At 38.8% G+C, this 15,399-nt stretch overlaps 1 protein-coding gene across 9 annotated transcripts in view; it reads right to left on the bottom strand.

Annotated features, from left to right (window-relative positions):
* Nucleotides 1-5,933, bottom strand: part of MAP3K4 (mitogen-activated protein kinase kinase kinase 4) — an 89,557-nt gene extending 83,624 nt beyond the window's left edge. For all 9 annotated transcript variants that reach the window (XR_005858704.2, XM_046939188.1, XM_046939191.1 and 6 more), the window contains exon 1: nt 5,758-5,933. The gene's annotated coding sequence lies outside the window, so the exon portion shown is untranslated. The remainder of the gene's footprint in view (nt 1-5,757) is intronic.
* Nucleotides 5,934-15,399: the final 9,466 nt, after the last annotated feature.

A 15,399-nucleotide genomic window follows, 5' to 3' on the forward strand; every position in this document is an offset into this window, starting at 1 on the left:
GTCTGCTCCAGTCTGATTTATTTCTTGATCGTATCCTCTCCCACGTGTAATCTTTTAGACAGCTTGCTCTTTGGAGCAGAGACCATCTCTTTCCTTATTCTGTTACAATAAGGGAAAACAACCAGATAGAACCTTTTTCACTTTGCTGTATTGCAAACATTAAGTAAATAACAATTTTGGTCAATTTGTAGTCTCAGTGTTGCACCTAAAGCCACGATGGAGTACGTGAAATACTGAAATCAGTTTGTTCAGGCCTCTCTCTGGGGGAGTTCCTCGTTCCAGAGCACAGGCTTTAAAAGCTTACAAGAGTAATGCAAATCAGTTTTCTTCTCTAGCGTGTGTTTTCTTTTATACATATGCATTCTAGATGCAAATTAAAACTATTATGTTAAAATAACATCCCGTGCGTTCTACACTGGCATCCTCAGTGCTATAGAAACTCCTTACAGCTCCTCCAATCCAAATCCTTGATATAAGCACTTTACCTGACGTCCAGAATCAGAACCTGGCCAACACTTCCTCAGGGCAGACAGCAGCCCATTCTCACCCCAACCTGCTTGAGCAAGTGTCAGTCAACCACAGCTGCACCTCCTTTAAGGCACCAGCTGTTCTAAATGCACTGGTCTGGGGGAGCAGGAAAGGAGTGCAGGGTGTGTCTGTCACTGTATTTATTAGCACACACACACAAACAAAAAACCCTAAAATTCTTAAAACAAACAACACAAACCCACAAATTAGCAAAAGACTGTAAAAAGAGAATGTATACTTCTCCAACAGTGGTCTATTTCTCTAACTAGTATTTCTCTAACTAAAATATCGCACTAAATCCACTAACCTGTATGCGGGCCCATGCCTGCACCATGATGGAAAATTCTCCGTGCCTCATTTTCTTTTTCAAGTGACTTATTTTGCCCAGAATTCCTGTATGTCTTCCCTTTCTAGAACTTGTTACATCTCTGTGTTGTAAAGTCACGTTGCATTATTTGAGCTATTTACTGCTCTCTGTAATTTTCTTATCTGTACATGACTACATGAATATGTTGCACATATTTTAATGAGACAAACTTATAAAATATGAAGGCATGTGCAACTCTGGTAATGGATCTAAAGATTAACAGATTTTAAACTATGCAAAGGTGTTCTGGATGACTGCATGCTTTGCCAAATGTAGCTAGTTGTATAACGATGTTTTGATAGCTTCTGCAAAGCAGATTCTTGCACATTATTCAGTAGAGCCTAACTTAACATTTCATTAAATATGTAAAAGAAGGACATGGAAATAACCCTGATTTTTGTCTCCATTAGTGGCCTGTGTCCTAATATTCTCTCAATGATACATCATTGATCTGTATAATCTAGAACAAAGGCAGCTGGGCAGTGAGATAATATGAGGACACATTGCCAAGTAATTTTTGAGGTTAGTTTCAAAAACGACAGTTCTGTGTGAGAAGTAGAATACATGCTGGTGAACTATGTGAGTAACTATGCAGTGTGATCTGCCCCTGCGCTGGTTCTGTATCAGTTCCTTCTGTCATGTCGGAAGGACATTCACTTTCACCCCACCTTCCACCTTCCCTCCTGGGCAGAAAGCTGTCACAGCAACAAGACACCAAAAAGAGAACGGGTACAAGTCTCACAAGAAACAAGAGTTACTCTGCTTTTCTGCAGTTTCTAGCTCTGCGGAGGTGAAATCCTTCAGTGAACATTCAGACCATCTACCTGAGGAGCTACCCTTTCAGGACTACCAACAAAACCGATAGTGATAGTTTTTTCAGTTGAGCTCTTTCCGCTTTTTGCAGAAATCATTATGTTTGTTCTTAGCCTGATCTGATACTGATTGTTCCTTTTGACAAAATACTTGGCTCTTTTAATGTAAATTTGCCCGTGCTCTCGTTCTGTTACTTTATAAAAAAGACAAAAACCCTTCATTAATAGGAGCTGTTATTATGCTACTCATTTTCCAAATTAAATGCTCTAGAGTGAAATGCAAAACCCACATGCTCTTCCAGAGGATCTAAAAAATGCGATTATAATAACACAGTCTGTTTGCCAGTCCAACTTCCAACCCTGTACTCAGCTGGAAAAGTCACAGCGAACGTAAGCATGGAAAAAAATATGCAAAAGGTCCTTGCTAAATATTACATTTGTGCATCTATAGGGATAAGGATGACAGCTAGCCAAGTGCCCTGACCATTCAATTTCTCCATTGAGAGAAACTGTGTTCACAGTATTTTCTCTACCAGGACGTCTCTTAGCTTGGATTCTTTCCTACAGTGCTGAATGCCAGCTTGTTCTGGGAAGAAAAGGAAGGGATTTAAAAAGACATGAAATTAAATGGACTTCTTCTGGTTAGATGAGCAATTACAACAAAAGAAAGTTTGCATTTTTCAGGCAGGCAGAACTTGCTTCTTCACAGTATACGCACAAGATAATTTTGTTTCTGTTAAATAACTTCCTTTGCTTGTAATGCCCTTCTTGTGTCCTAGGTGACTCTTCTACCTGTGAAATTAAGTAACTGTTAGAGTGGCAGGAGGAGCCCTCATAAAAATTGTATGACTCAGCTCTTTTTTTCTGCACTGAGACCAAATGTCCCAGAAAGACTGGATGAAAGTGCAGAAGCCTTTTCTGCAGTTCTTGGTATTTAGGGAAGTGTTGGCACTGTCTCTTTTACAGACCCCATTTGACCTCTTAATTCCCTGTCCCTTTGCTCTTTCCTGCTCACCCCCTGCAGCGGGATGTTCTGAGGCAGAACCTGCACATAGAATCATAGAATGGCTTAGTTGGAAGGGACCTTAAAACCCATCCAGTTCCAATCCCCTGCTGAGGGCAAGGTTGCTGCCCCCCAGATCAGGCTTCCCAGGGCCCCATCCAACCTGGCCTTGACTACCTGCAGAGATGGAGCATCCAGAACTACTCTAAGCAATCTGGTGAAAGGCTTTTCTTGCCAGTAAGTGATTAGATGGGCCCACTAATCCCACTGAACTTCCCCTGAGCTGGCTGACTAGGGCAGGCTGGCAGGCTCTGAGTCCTGCAGCTCTGCATTTGGGCCCAGAGCAGCTGCACCTTTTTCTGTTTCTTTCTAAACCCACTGTATGACAAAGCCAAGCCAATTCCTCAGACCCCGAGCCAAATAACTGCCAGGCTTGCTGAACATTTGCTCCTCACACGCTGTGGAATGATCTACTGTTTTATGGGCAGCAGACCACCCAAGTGGAGGGCATCCCAACAGGATGGGTGCCTCCTGGGTATCAGGGTCTGGCCCTCACAAAATGTGGTGGGCAAGGACCACCAGCAGCAGGGATCTGTGGAAAGGGAACTGCTCCTTCCCACACTGGACTGTACCAGGAGGTGACATGGAAGTGCTCTGTGACTACTTCATGGAGGAAGCTCACATCTGACAGTATCTGCTCTCCTGACCAGAGGTATTACAGGTACCAGCTGAGTAGAATGGATGATGTGGGGCATTGCTCAGCATCCATGGGAGCTCTGAGGTTGTCTTTGAGGTTGAAGTTATTTCACCTCCCTTGCCCTTTGGAACAAGTCACCCTGACATCTGATAGAGACCACATTTGGCAGCAGGTCTCCATGGTTAAACCATATGTGCACAAGCCAAGACCTCAGAATTTACAATCAAGGGCTCGGGAACACTCAGATCAGTCGTGGTGCCACTGGTATGCAGCAACGGGTGTGGGAATGAGCATGAGCATGCAAGAGAACGAACACACAGCAGAGGTGTGGGAAGGAGTCACACCTGGAGCTTTCAGAGGGTGGCCTCATCCGTCCTATCAACCTGAGTCACACAGCCAGGTACCACAGCCAGGAACTATCACTTTAGTCACCTCTGTTACCACAGCAGGCCACATCACTCAGTCTCTCCTGCTGCCCTATTAATTTCAATCTGGTTTGTAAAGAGAAGTCATATGAACTATTACGATGAGCTGGATTAGAAGGTTATCATCCCAACTATTTGCTATGGCTTGACCGCTCAAGTTTAGCTGCTTTGTTCTGTGAAACCATACAAGCATCAAAGCAAACCAACCTGCTAATGACAGCATATATATGGAGTGGGCTAATAGAGTGAAAATTTTGGGGAAATAATCTAGTTTCAGGGACAGCTGAAACTTTTTATCTGGTTGTGATCTAAGTAAAGTTATAGATATGTCTTACATGGAAATGGCAGTTATTTCAGTCCAAGCCACAGCACATGGGGACTTTTATGCTGAGGCCACAGATTGGTATGCTCAGATGATGTGCTCTTTTCAGAGGGTGATCACTCAGATCAGATAGCTGAAAAACAGTGGTTGGTCACAAGCAACAATATATTTAACCACCAAAGGTGCTTGTACCATGAAATTAAACTATCCTGTTTGTCACTAAAAATTCCAGATCATCTGAAATGTCTATGTCCTTCTAGAAGGAGTATTTTAGTAGTCAATCAAACTAGATTAATAAAAGCCAAATATATTGTGAGTACAGTTTCTCTTCGATGAAGAGGGCAGTCTGAAATTTTCAGATGATCCCATCTGATTGCTTGTTCTCATCCACAGGATAAAGAATATACTGCCCAAACATCAGGAAAATAAAAGTAAGAGAGGACCACAGTTATAGTCTGTCTTCCCTGAAGAAATAGCTCCTAGTCCATCCTAGCCCCTCCAGAAATGCACCACACCACTGCGGCTTCATGGAAGTACTTCTTAAGTGAAAAATGAGATATCACTTTTTACTGCAAATAGAGAGATTCTTTTCCTTGTACATTAGACTCAGTCATACAGTGATCTAGACAATATCGGACAGGCTAGGTACTTGGAATACCAGCCCTCTAGCCCTATAGGTATTCAAGTCTCAAGGCAAGATTTCTGCAAAACCAGGAAAATCACTCAGCTCCATGTGCATCACTATGTACCAAACTACAGTGCTTTAGCTGAAATAAGGATGTTTGCAGTTTTCCAAATGTCTTTCTAAACCAGTAGCTTGTGGTAGGAACATGCCTCAAAGCTAACGAGTACCTTACATAACTGTAACTCTTGGAAGGTAGGCGATGCTTTTCATTTTTAAAGTTGTCAGCAAGCTCACACTCACTACTCAGACATGGAGGAAGAAGATGGGCATGTGTTGTCATCATCATTTTAATCACAGAGACAGCAAGCACTGCTTAGCCAAAGTGTGTCAGATGGTAGGATTAGGACAGCAGGATTCAGCATGGTACCCACCAGCCCATGAAGAACATCTTGCACAGTGCCCAGTCCAGGCACGTGCAGTAGGCAGCAGCTGCTCTATTACTCCCCAGCTCTCTCCCACCCAAGAGGGGAAGGGAGAATGCACCCAAAAGAGTCCAAAAATGCTATCTGATCAAAATGGACACAGCCCAGCAATGAGAGGAAGCAACTAGGGTTTCTGGCATTGCCACTCTTTTGTTTCCATCTTTGATCAAATTGGTTTTATTCTTTGTCCCTCTATTTCACTTCTAAGAAACTTTCTCCTGGTTGGTCTCCTCAGCTGTATGGCACTGAGCCCTGGGCCCCAATCTCTGCCAGAATAACTCATAGTAATACTAATAATGGCAATAGAAATGTAAGTGATGATTCTTTTAAATGTGGTATCTCATATAACAAAATAACAACAAAAAAGAGCTACCAAAATAATCACCTTCCCCCCCCCCCCAAAAAAAACAAACCCAACAAACAAACAAAAGAGGCAAGAAGACTGAAACCCAAAGAAAGCAAAGCACAGAAGTTGAAAGGAAGTTTCTTTACTTACTCCCAGTATAACGGACTCTTCCAGAATTGTGCTGTGCTGAACATGGTCCAATGGCTTTGATGGAGTGGCAGTGGGTAAGAAATACAGTGCAGAAGTAGCAGGGACAGATTTAAAGGTCACCAGGCTCATTCACTTCAGAAAACAACTGAACACTGAGATACTGTGAGCAATACTGTGCCTACTGTTATTACATCACACCCCATGACTGTTACGCTACTCCTTTTTCACTGTCATTACAATATTTTTCTCAGTAGAGGACTATGAAACATCAGATATCAGAGGAAAAAATGCAGAGTAGCAAAGGAAATAATGTGTGTACATGCCCACAATGGAATTGAGATTTGCAGGTACTCATATTTCACAAGATCATGACTTGCTGCTGGCTGCATTTAACAAGTCAGTCCAAGAACATGTGAAGAGTTGGGTATTGAAAAGATTTTTCCTACCCTAACAAAGCTAATTTAAAATGGAAGCTGTGTGTCTAATTTTCCATTTTCATGTCTAAAAATACTGTCATTTCATTTTATTCATTCTCTACCCTTATTTTCCTCCAAGGATTTGTAACTCACTTCTAAGGCATACGCACCCGACAACAAAAAGCTTAGCAGAAAGTCTATGGAAGCTGGTGGATGTAGGTCACTGTCATAGTTTTCGTGTGTTTGGTCTTTGGATAAGGCCTGCAAGTGTTGTGCAGAAGCTGCCTATAGCCAAAATACTATGGTTAGTTTCTTAACTGCTCTTCTTAAGAATGCTTCACAACGTTGTGTTGTGTGTTAAAAAGCTTACCCCTACAGACCCAACAAAGTACAGAAGCACAGTGTCAAAAGGGGGAACACTGAATAACTCAGTAATAGAAAGGGAATCTCTAATTGGATGAACACTGAGCTGCAGGAGCTGTGTCAGGCTAGCAACCCCTAAGAAAAAGCACGTGCATATGTGTTTGAAGTCAGTAAAACAAGGCCAAACTATATTTCCTATTGATAAATTATTCTGAATCTTTGTCTTTCTCTATTATGTGTCTCATCATAAGCTTCACATTTTCAATTTGCTGCTGTTATTGGGATCTGTATAGAATTGGATTTTATTTGCACATTGAATAAAATGTTAATGCACCTTGGCTAGTTAATGGAAACTTGGTCTTGTTAATGTTATCTTCTGGTTCAAATTGTCATGAAAGCTGTATTTTTGGTCTACTGTTTTCATAACATTTCCTCCTTTCTTATCTATGTTATTGAAGCAGGAACCTTCCAAAACATTTACTGGGGTCAAACTTTTTCAGTCTCAACAGTAGGATGAATTCAGGGAAGAGATATTCTGAACGTTTACCATTTTGATTATAAATTACTAGGGTCATAAAACAAGTGCAAATTACTTAGTCATATGGCTCCCAAACTGCAAGAGGACCTTGAATTTTCTTATCTTTGGTCATACCCTTCCTGTTATTTACTCCATTTATTGTTGCAGACTGGTTCAAGTTACCAAGGCACAACTAGTGTTATGGGAGTGATATCCAGCTCTGGATAAATTTAGATCAATGGAATGGGTGAGGAAATAGTGAAGGAGTTACAAATTAGCTCTGTGTGCATATGAGTGACAATGTGGTTACTAGTACCATTATAATGCTGTATTTTGTGCTGTTATACCCCCCCCCCCCTTTTTTTTTTTCCAAATAAAATGTCAGAGGCAGCACACTTCCAGACATCTACAGAATAGCATAACTTTAAAAGGAAACTCATACAGAAATGTAGTAAGATCCAAGGATGGATTGGATCGATGAAAATTCAGTTTCCATGCACAGCTTACTTTGACTTCAATCCTTCTGACTGGTCTGAAGACCAAAGGAGATTCAATGGCAAGAAAGTTTCCATATTATCTTCTGCCAAAATTGAAGTATGATCTCAGATCACATCTATGCTTATACAGTAGGTCTTTTTGCTGCCAAAGGACAAGAGACTCCTACATATGTTATATAATGCTGAGGTAACTGCAACCACAGTAAAATATTTTGTAAATTGTAGGCAGATCAATTCGAAGGTACGTGCATTTTACTCCTGTTTTTGCTTTCCTCTTATGACAATTAAAACTCTTCGTGAAAAAGAGTTTTTCATTACTGTTATATATTCTTGAACCGTGATCTTCAGTTATCTCAGTCTTCAGTAGTAAACAACAGACTGAGAACAATAACAAAATGTTATTTTTTTTTTTAAGTGTACCTCTTGAAGTGAAAGAATTTCAATGGAATTTAGTGGTACTTTTGTCAATCTTGGTGTGCAGCCTTAAATTACGCGATCTCTTGCTTCCTTGAAAGAAGCTTCCTTACACATTCCACAAGGTGCCTGCTACAGAAAAGACAAGAAAACATGTATTTGTGTGCATCATTCCACTGGAAAACATGCACTTAGAGTATTTTCTTTTTCTCCTCAGACTTGGTTACTGAGATAAGCACTGTAGGGATTTCAGAAAGAGGTATGTCATTTTTGAATACAGTGTGTATCCTTTACATTAACAGCATAGATAAAAAATAGGATTGACATATTTGTCTTATTTGTTAATTCAGGTCTGACTGAAAACAACATAACCAACCTCAATTTGTCCATGAAAGGATTATAAGTAACACACTAGCTGTTTTAGTATCAGGATATATATTTCCAATAGCATCAGAGTATCCTACTATTGTAAGAAAAGAAAGATGGATGATAACAGCCAGGAGACTTCAATGTACTAACTTGAGTTTTACAAGCGTGTATTAGTTTAGACATGGATGCCAAACTTTTAGTTCCAGATATTTTCCAAAGAAAGTAGCCTCATTGCTAACTGATAAATAATAATGATTTCTTAAATGTAAAAAAAAAAAAAGAAGTTATATTGCTATATTGATATAGCATTGCAAACACACCAAGTGTTATTCAGTTACAGTTTTTTACATAGGTGCATCTTGAAGTCTGCTCAGCTGTCTTTACCACATAGTTGAGGATGATATTTTAGCTTCATTGAAGTCGGTGATAACTCTTCATGATTGAGGAGCAATTTTGGTGATTTCATTAGTGATGGGATTGATAGGTCAAGTTTATTGTTGGACTTGGTGATCTTGAAAGCCTTTTCCAACATAGATGATTCTGTGATTCTGACTCTATGTACATTTTGAATGAAATATAGTTTATTTAGCATTTTTAGTTTGATTTGTGCGTAGGAAACGAATTATAATATGGAATATATAGGAATATAATGAATGTTAATGTAAGGAATGTTAATAAAATAACAATAAAGACTAAATGAGAAAAAGAACAAAGTGATCCATTATAAATATAAAAATTGTAAATCAAAAGTAAATCAAAACAGGAACTGTTTTGATGATATGAATGTATCAGTAATGTGAAAAATGGGTAAACTTTCTCAAAGTGTGTATGAATGCCACTTGCATGGAAAATTGTGTGAACTGCCCAAAGGTTCATTGTTTTCCCATCCTATTAGCGGTGAGTATGTCAACATAGAAGGAATGCTTGTTAAGCATATTCTTAAGAACAAATGGAAGTGAAGCAAGCTCTCTTTCAATTGGACTATGTACACTGTAGGCGGATTTATCTGATTAAATGCAAAGATCTACAGTGCAGATGTCTCCTGCTAAGTTCATCTCACTAAATTTGTGTTGTAATAACAGAGAAAAATAAAAATTCCTAGGGTATGGCTTATCACAAAGTAGTCTCGTATGTTTAGTCAGACAAACAGTTTCCAAATGTTTATCTCTCAGCTGGAAAGTGAATCTGATGGGTGAGTAGTTACAGACTAGTTAGAAATGAGTGTTGACCTAGTATCTTAACTTCACCTCAGTTCAGTTCTGCATTTCTTTTCTAATAGGAACAGGATACAGGAAGGTGTTCCTGTATATTCCTCACAAATTATGCTGCCACTTATGCTGTGGGGGACAGGTTTCAGATAATCCATCATCCATTGAAGTATTCTTTCTACTGCAGGCAGCAGCTGCTACTCAGCCAAAAGCATCTGAACATTTTTGAGGCAAAGCTGAAAATTCAGGCTGTTGAAAGCTTTTAGGAACTTTCTATATATTGTTAAATAACTCTTTTTAATTCCAAATCCATCCTCTCCCTCAGTTCAAAAACACAATTAAAATACTTGCCACTGGAATACTTTCCTACACTTTTTATAAATTTATCTGCATACTTACTGGTTTATTACTTTAACTCAAATTTGTTTTGCAGCTTACAGGAAATAAAATTCCTATCCCTACCTTTAAAAAGCTTCCAAATTCTCTGCATTCTGTTCCACTTCAGAATGCTACAGCAACCTCCTCTTCATTTCATATTGTTTATCCCCTGTTTTAATCCCAGGCTTTACTATTTGAACTTGGTGACTATGGTTGAAAAAAAAAAAGGCATTTTGGCTGTCCATTTCAAAGCTCAAATTCAGAGGCACACCTTATTTATTTCTGCTAATTTAATTTCCCTGGTATCCTATAATGCCAGTAATACTTGAACATCTAAAATATTTAAGAACTCTTGCTATATTGTAAGCGCAGAGAAGGTGAAACATCAAAATGGCAAAATAAGCTTGTAGAATAAGAAAATTGTACTATTACAGAGTTTGAAAACATAGAGCCGGGCTTCTTGAAAACTATTCAATAAGATTTGAACTTTTTTCAAAGGTGCAAACTTTGGAGTTTGATCTTCAAACCAGAACAGGAAAATAAGACTTGGAAAAGTGGGCAGAGACAAAAAGACATCTGCTTTGGAGCTAGCAATGGAAGTTCAATGGAAGTTGATACATCCTTGTTCCAAGTGCTACATGACAGATTGTCATGGACTGCTGAAAGCAAAAAGAGTGGAGGTTCACAACAATAGAAAGTTTCAGAGAAAAACAGAACTATCTGTTCTACCCTTCTGTCCTGCAACAGAGTGACTTCTTCCATATCAGTTTTATCAAATGTTGTCTAACCTGCCCATAAGATATCTTTTCAGATGTTCTACTGCAAGGCTTTCTTGTTCTGACATAGCAGGTTGCTTTTCACATTTTTCCTGAGTCCTTCAAACTTTAAGTTTATCCACCGTGAGCACAGACCCTTTTATCTTCTGAAGGTTTCTATGACGCCTACCACAGAATTGCAAGTTTTCTCTTGACTACAAAAAGTCTACCTCTTTCAGGCTTGCCTCACAGATAGTATTTTAAGATGACTGATCATTCTTAATGGCCTCTCTCAAACTGGAAGTGCTATGCCAAAACTGTACAGTTTTGATCCCAAACCCTCCTCATCCTGTGAATAACTGGAATATTCCATCACCTTTTCTGAACAACCGCCACACATCTAGCTATTTTCCACTTCATATTTCCATAACTGTTTTGTCTGGATAAAATTAAGGTCTTCATTTCTTTCTTGATTGTTCCTCCAGTTTGGAAAGATAACATGGAGAGCTCTTCCTGTCCTCACGGGTACCTGAACATGGTCAGTGTTATGTATTTTATCAAACAGCAGGACCATGAACACTGAGCATTTGTAAGTCTTGTTGGTAAAGAAATGGGACCTCTGAGGTCAAATGCCAGTATCGCTGTACATTTTTCAGTGTTTTCACTTCATCCTTCTTGAAAATGGCAGCACGCAAAGTATTGCCAAGCCTAACTGGACTGCTTTTTCGCTCTCTGCTCAGGATTTTTTCCCCATCTGCGATAACTATAACCACTTATGCCTTTCAGCTGACAGCTACCTGCTTGCACTATAGCTTTTCTTTTTTTGTCTGTGGAGCTAAGAACTTCCACAGGAGAAGTTCTGGTTTTAATCTGCTGCTGGGACTCCAGGAAGAGTCTGCCTTAAGGTGACTGTGTAGTTCCAGGCTTTGCCAGGTGCTTTCAAATAGTTTTCAGTGCAAACAAAGTGCTGTTAGGAGATCTTTGGCTAGAGGCGATTCACTCTAAATCCTGTGGCATTTCACAGTCTTGCAAATCACAGTTCATCCAACTCCTTCCCCATCTACATCAGTTCTTGCTTTCATGGGTTTTCCAGAGCTGTAAGGGTTAAGAACAGCCTTCCTGGTGGAACAGTGCATAGGAGATAAGCTTTCAATATACACAATTTTACACTGGACTTTGATAATTTTGCACATGTGATAGCAAGATACAATTCTCTAATTACAGGGAAGTAGACTGAAGGTCCTTTTCAGTCCTGCATTCCTTATCTTCTTTGTAACCCTTTCATAACACAGACAGTGGGGGCTGAACATGCAGAATCTGAGATTCTACATAGAGACATTGCCCATAATTTCCAGCAATGTTATCTACATCTTTAACTAGATAAAATGAGGCATAAAAATTTCAGAATAACAGCATGTTAAGTAAGATAAGAGTGCCTTTACTTTTCCCATTTCTCAGTACAAACATGTAAATATTACTTTGTAAGTTCTTGGTTCCAAGGTAATGCTTGGAAATTAAAAAAATGGAGATTGGAACTAAGAAAATGATTAACTTCATTTATCACACTTGTTTGTTGATCCGTAATTAGGGTGGGAATCAGTAAAGTGTTGTGCATTGACACAAAGCTTTCAGCCTCAGCCAGCTGGGCCAAAATGGGAATTAGCAAAGGCAGAGTCCTTTCTCTTGAATTTCTATGCTCTGGTAAAATTTTTATGCATTACATTCAAATTAGCAAAATCATGTCATGATTTTCAGATTTGCTGATCTGTTGCCACAGGTGCTGTAAGAGCATCAGACCTCTGATAGCTCAGGATTGCCAGAAGTGAAGGATGCTCATTAAGGTGCCTGACTGGCACTGGCAACATGTATATTTAAATCACAACTAGTAGTAAATTTGTTCCACATTAAAAATGTGAATTATGAGAATCTGCAGCTCTCGTCTCATCTTTGAGAAAAATCTTTTGTAAGGACTGGTGTAAGTGTGCCAACGGGTGAATATCCTGTAATCCAGGGTAACTTTGTAGTTACTATCTTATTGCTTACAAAAGTAGGAGCATAATAGACTTCACAGATTAAAATGTTTTCAATTGCCTAGGTGCTGGAGGATTTGTTTTCCAAAGAAACTTATGTTGATTTATAAAATTCTAAGCAATATGGAAATATATATGTATTTTTAATGTATGTTATTTTTTAGGATATCTCCAAAAGCTTTGGGTCTTTAGATTGAACATTTCAGTGAACACAATGTATGATCAGATTTCACGTAATACCAAATATGATAGTGTGGTCATTTAGATAGTAAATATGTCTATTTTAAATCTGCAGTTGCGTTTTTAAGATATGAACACGTCAGTATATTCTGTACAATTTTGTAGTGTATCTATCTGTAGGACAGTTAGACTGGTTTATTTTTCCTGCACCATTCCTCCTCTTATAAAGGAATGGTCTTCAAACCAAGATGATACATATCTCTTATGTCTTAAAATCAGTATTTTTTTGTTGTTGTTTTGAAGTCCTTGTCAGACAGGTTAAGCCACATTTCCTTTTCTTGCTGTTGCCTAGAGATTCAACCTAAGTCTCACTCCCACTGCACGTCTTTATGAGCAAATGTATGAGCAACTGAATTGAGATTGTTTTGAAAATCATAGGGAATTTGGATTAGACATTGAGAAAATTACAGATGGCTCATAAATTCATTGCTTTACACATAGGTTGCTCTGAAACTAATGCTTCCTAGTTATTTCTGTGGAAACTACAACAGATAAGAACACAATAACAGTATTTGATACAGCAAATTCTCAGCTACAAAACACTATTTTTCAGTGCAGTCAACACCATTAGCTATGCATTTCTACCAGCCACAGAAGAAGAGACTGCATGCTGCACCCTTAAAAATCTGCACCAGTGGAGGTGACCCACTGTCACTGTCACCACTGCTGAAAGACAGCACCCACCTCCTCACTGAGCATTACTCTCTCAGATCTAACTCATGAAAAAATACAGTTTATGAATTTTTATATCTGCATGTGAAACTTGCTTCCCTAATGAAAAGCAGATTTGGTGTGCAAAAGTGAAGTTTAAATACAAATGTTCCTGCCAGATACCATCTGGTACATGAAGTCTTTCCAAATACCCTTGCAAATACCTTCTGGTCTTTATTCATAAATATTCCTGCAACTGCTTACTAATCTGTCTGAACTTTCTAACTAACTTTTACCTATTTCCAGAAGGCATTACTTGTTTGTTTGTTTTAATTTATAAATTTAGACATGAACTAAAATTAAGTAACTCACTTCAGTTGCCCATTACAGATGCAGATATGCCAATGAAGTCTTCCAGTGTAAAGGAGTGCTATTGAGAGAGATACCACCATGGAACACCTCCTTTTATTATCACTGAAAAAACAAGTCAAACCTGGAGCTCACTGATGATGTATCATCACTGTAGAACAGCAAGGAGTTTCCCAAAGGGATATGACAGGTTGGTTTTTTTTTGCATTTTTATGTTGTGTTAGCCTGTTGTTTTACCCTTTCCCCATAGTTGCCTTCCAGTACTTGAAAGTAGGAGAGGATGTGTGTCTTAGTTTCAGCTGGGATGGAATTGTTTTCTTCAGTGTCTGATAAGATGCTATGTTTTTGGTTCTAGGAGAAAAACAACACTGATAACACACTAATGTTTATCATTGCTACTAAGCAGTGTTACACAAAGCCAAGGACATTCTCAGCAAAAGACCCAAGGAGCTGGGAGAGAACAGGATTAGGATAGCTGACTTAAACTGGCCAAATGGATATTCCATACCATATGATATCATGTGGAAAGAGAATTTAGAAGGGGGTGGGAGTTCTTCTCACTCTCTTCCACTGCTCAGGGGCGAGCTGGGCATTGTTTGGGGGATGGTGAGCAAATACTTGTGCATCACTGTTATATACATTCATATATATATACATATAGCCATAACTACTGTATTTTCCCTTTTCTCTATCACAGTAAATAGTTTTATTTCAACCCAAGAGTTCTACTTTGTTCTGTTTTCCTGATTCTCTCCTCTATCCCACTGGGAAGAAGTGGGAATGAACAACTGAGTGGTGCTGAGCCACCTATTGGGTTAAACCACAACAGTGTGTTTGATTAAAAAAGAAAAAGCCCAAACTTTTAAAATGTCTTTTGTTTCCCACAAAACTCAAATTGTGGACTAAGTAACGAAGAAGGTCCCTTTAAATTGCCCTTGAAAATTTAAGAGTTGTCATTACTCTTCGAGAACATGTTCATGAATGACTGTTCTTAAGCATGGTAAAATAGCTGTCTGCTCTCCAAAAGTATCTCTTTATAAACATTGGAGAGCTGTAATAGTCCTTGAAGTGCTTCAGAGAGTAATAGATGGAAGAATTAAACAGCTTAAATATTTACCAGTGGTCAAGAATGTGCTTAACATGACAAAGCAATCACAACAGCTTACCCTCAGGTCCACCCTTAGTTGTAAACTGCAATGGAAATGATGAAACCAGTATAACTAATGTGAGTTCTGCCTTCTACAGTCTCCTCATCTCTCATTTTTTCTTCAAAACCATTACTGCTTCCCACATTAATCCTTGTTCAATCCTAGTAAGAGCTCATCTCCTATTTTATCTTTTTTATCTTCTATCCCAAATTACACTTTTTGATCAACACATTTATTTTTCTCTGAACTAAGGTGGAGAAAATAACTGAGTCTGGTCTTATTTCTTT

The sequence above is a fragment of the Gallus gallus genome, chromosome 3 (genome assembly GCF_016699485.2).
Source record: "Gallus gallus isolate bGalGal1 chromosome 3, bGalGal1.mat.broiler.GRCg7b, whole genome shotgun sequence".
NCBI lineage: Eukaryota > Metazoa > Chordata > Aves > Galliformes > Phasianidae > Gallus > Gallus gallus.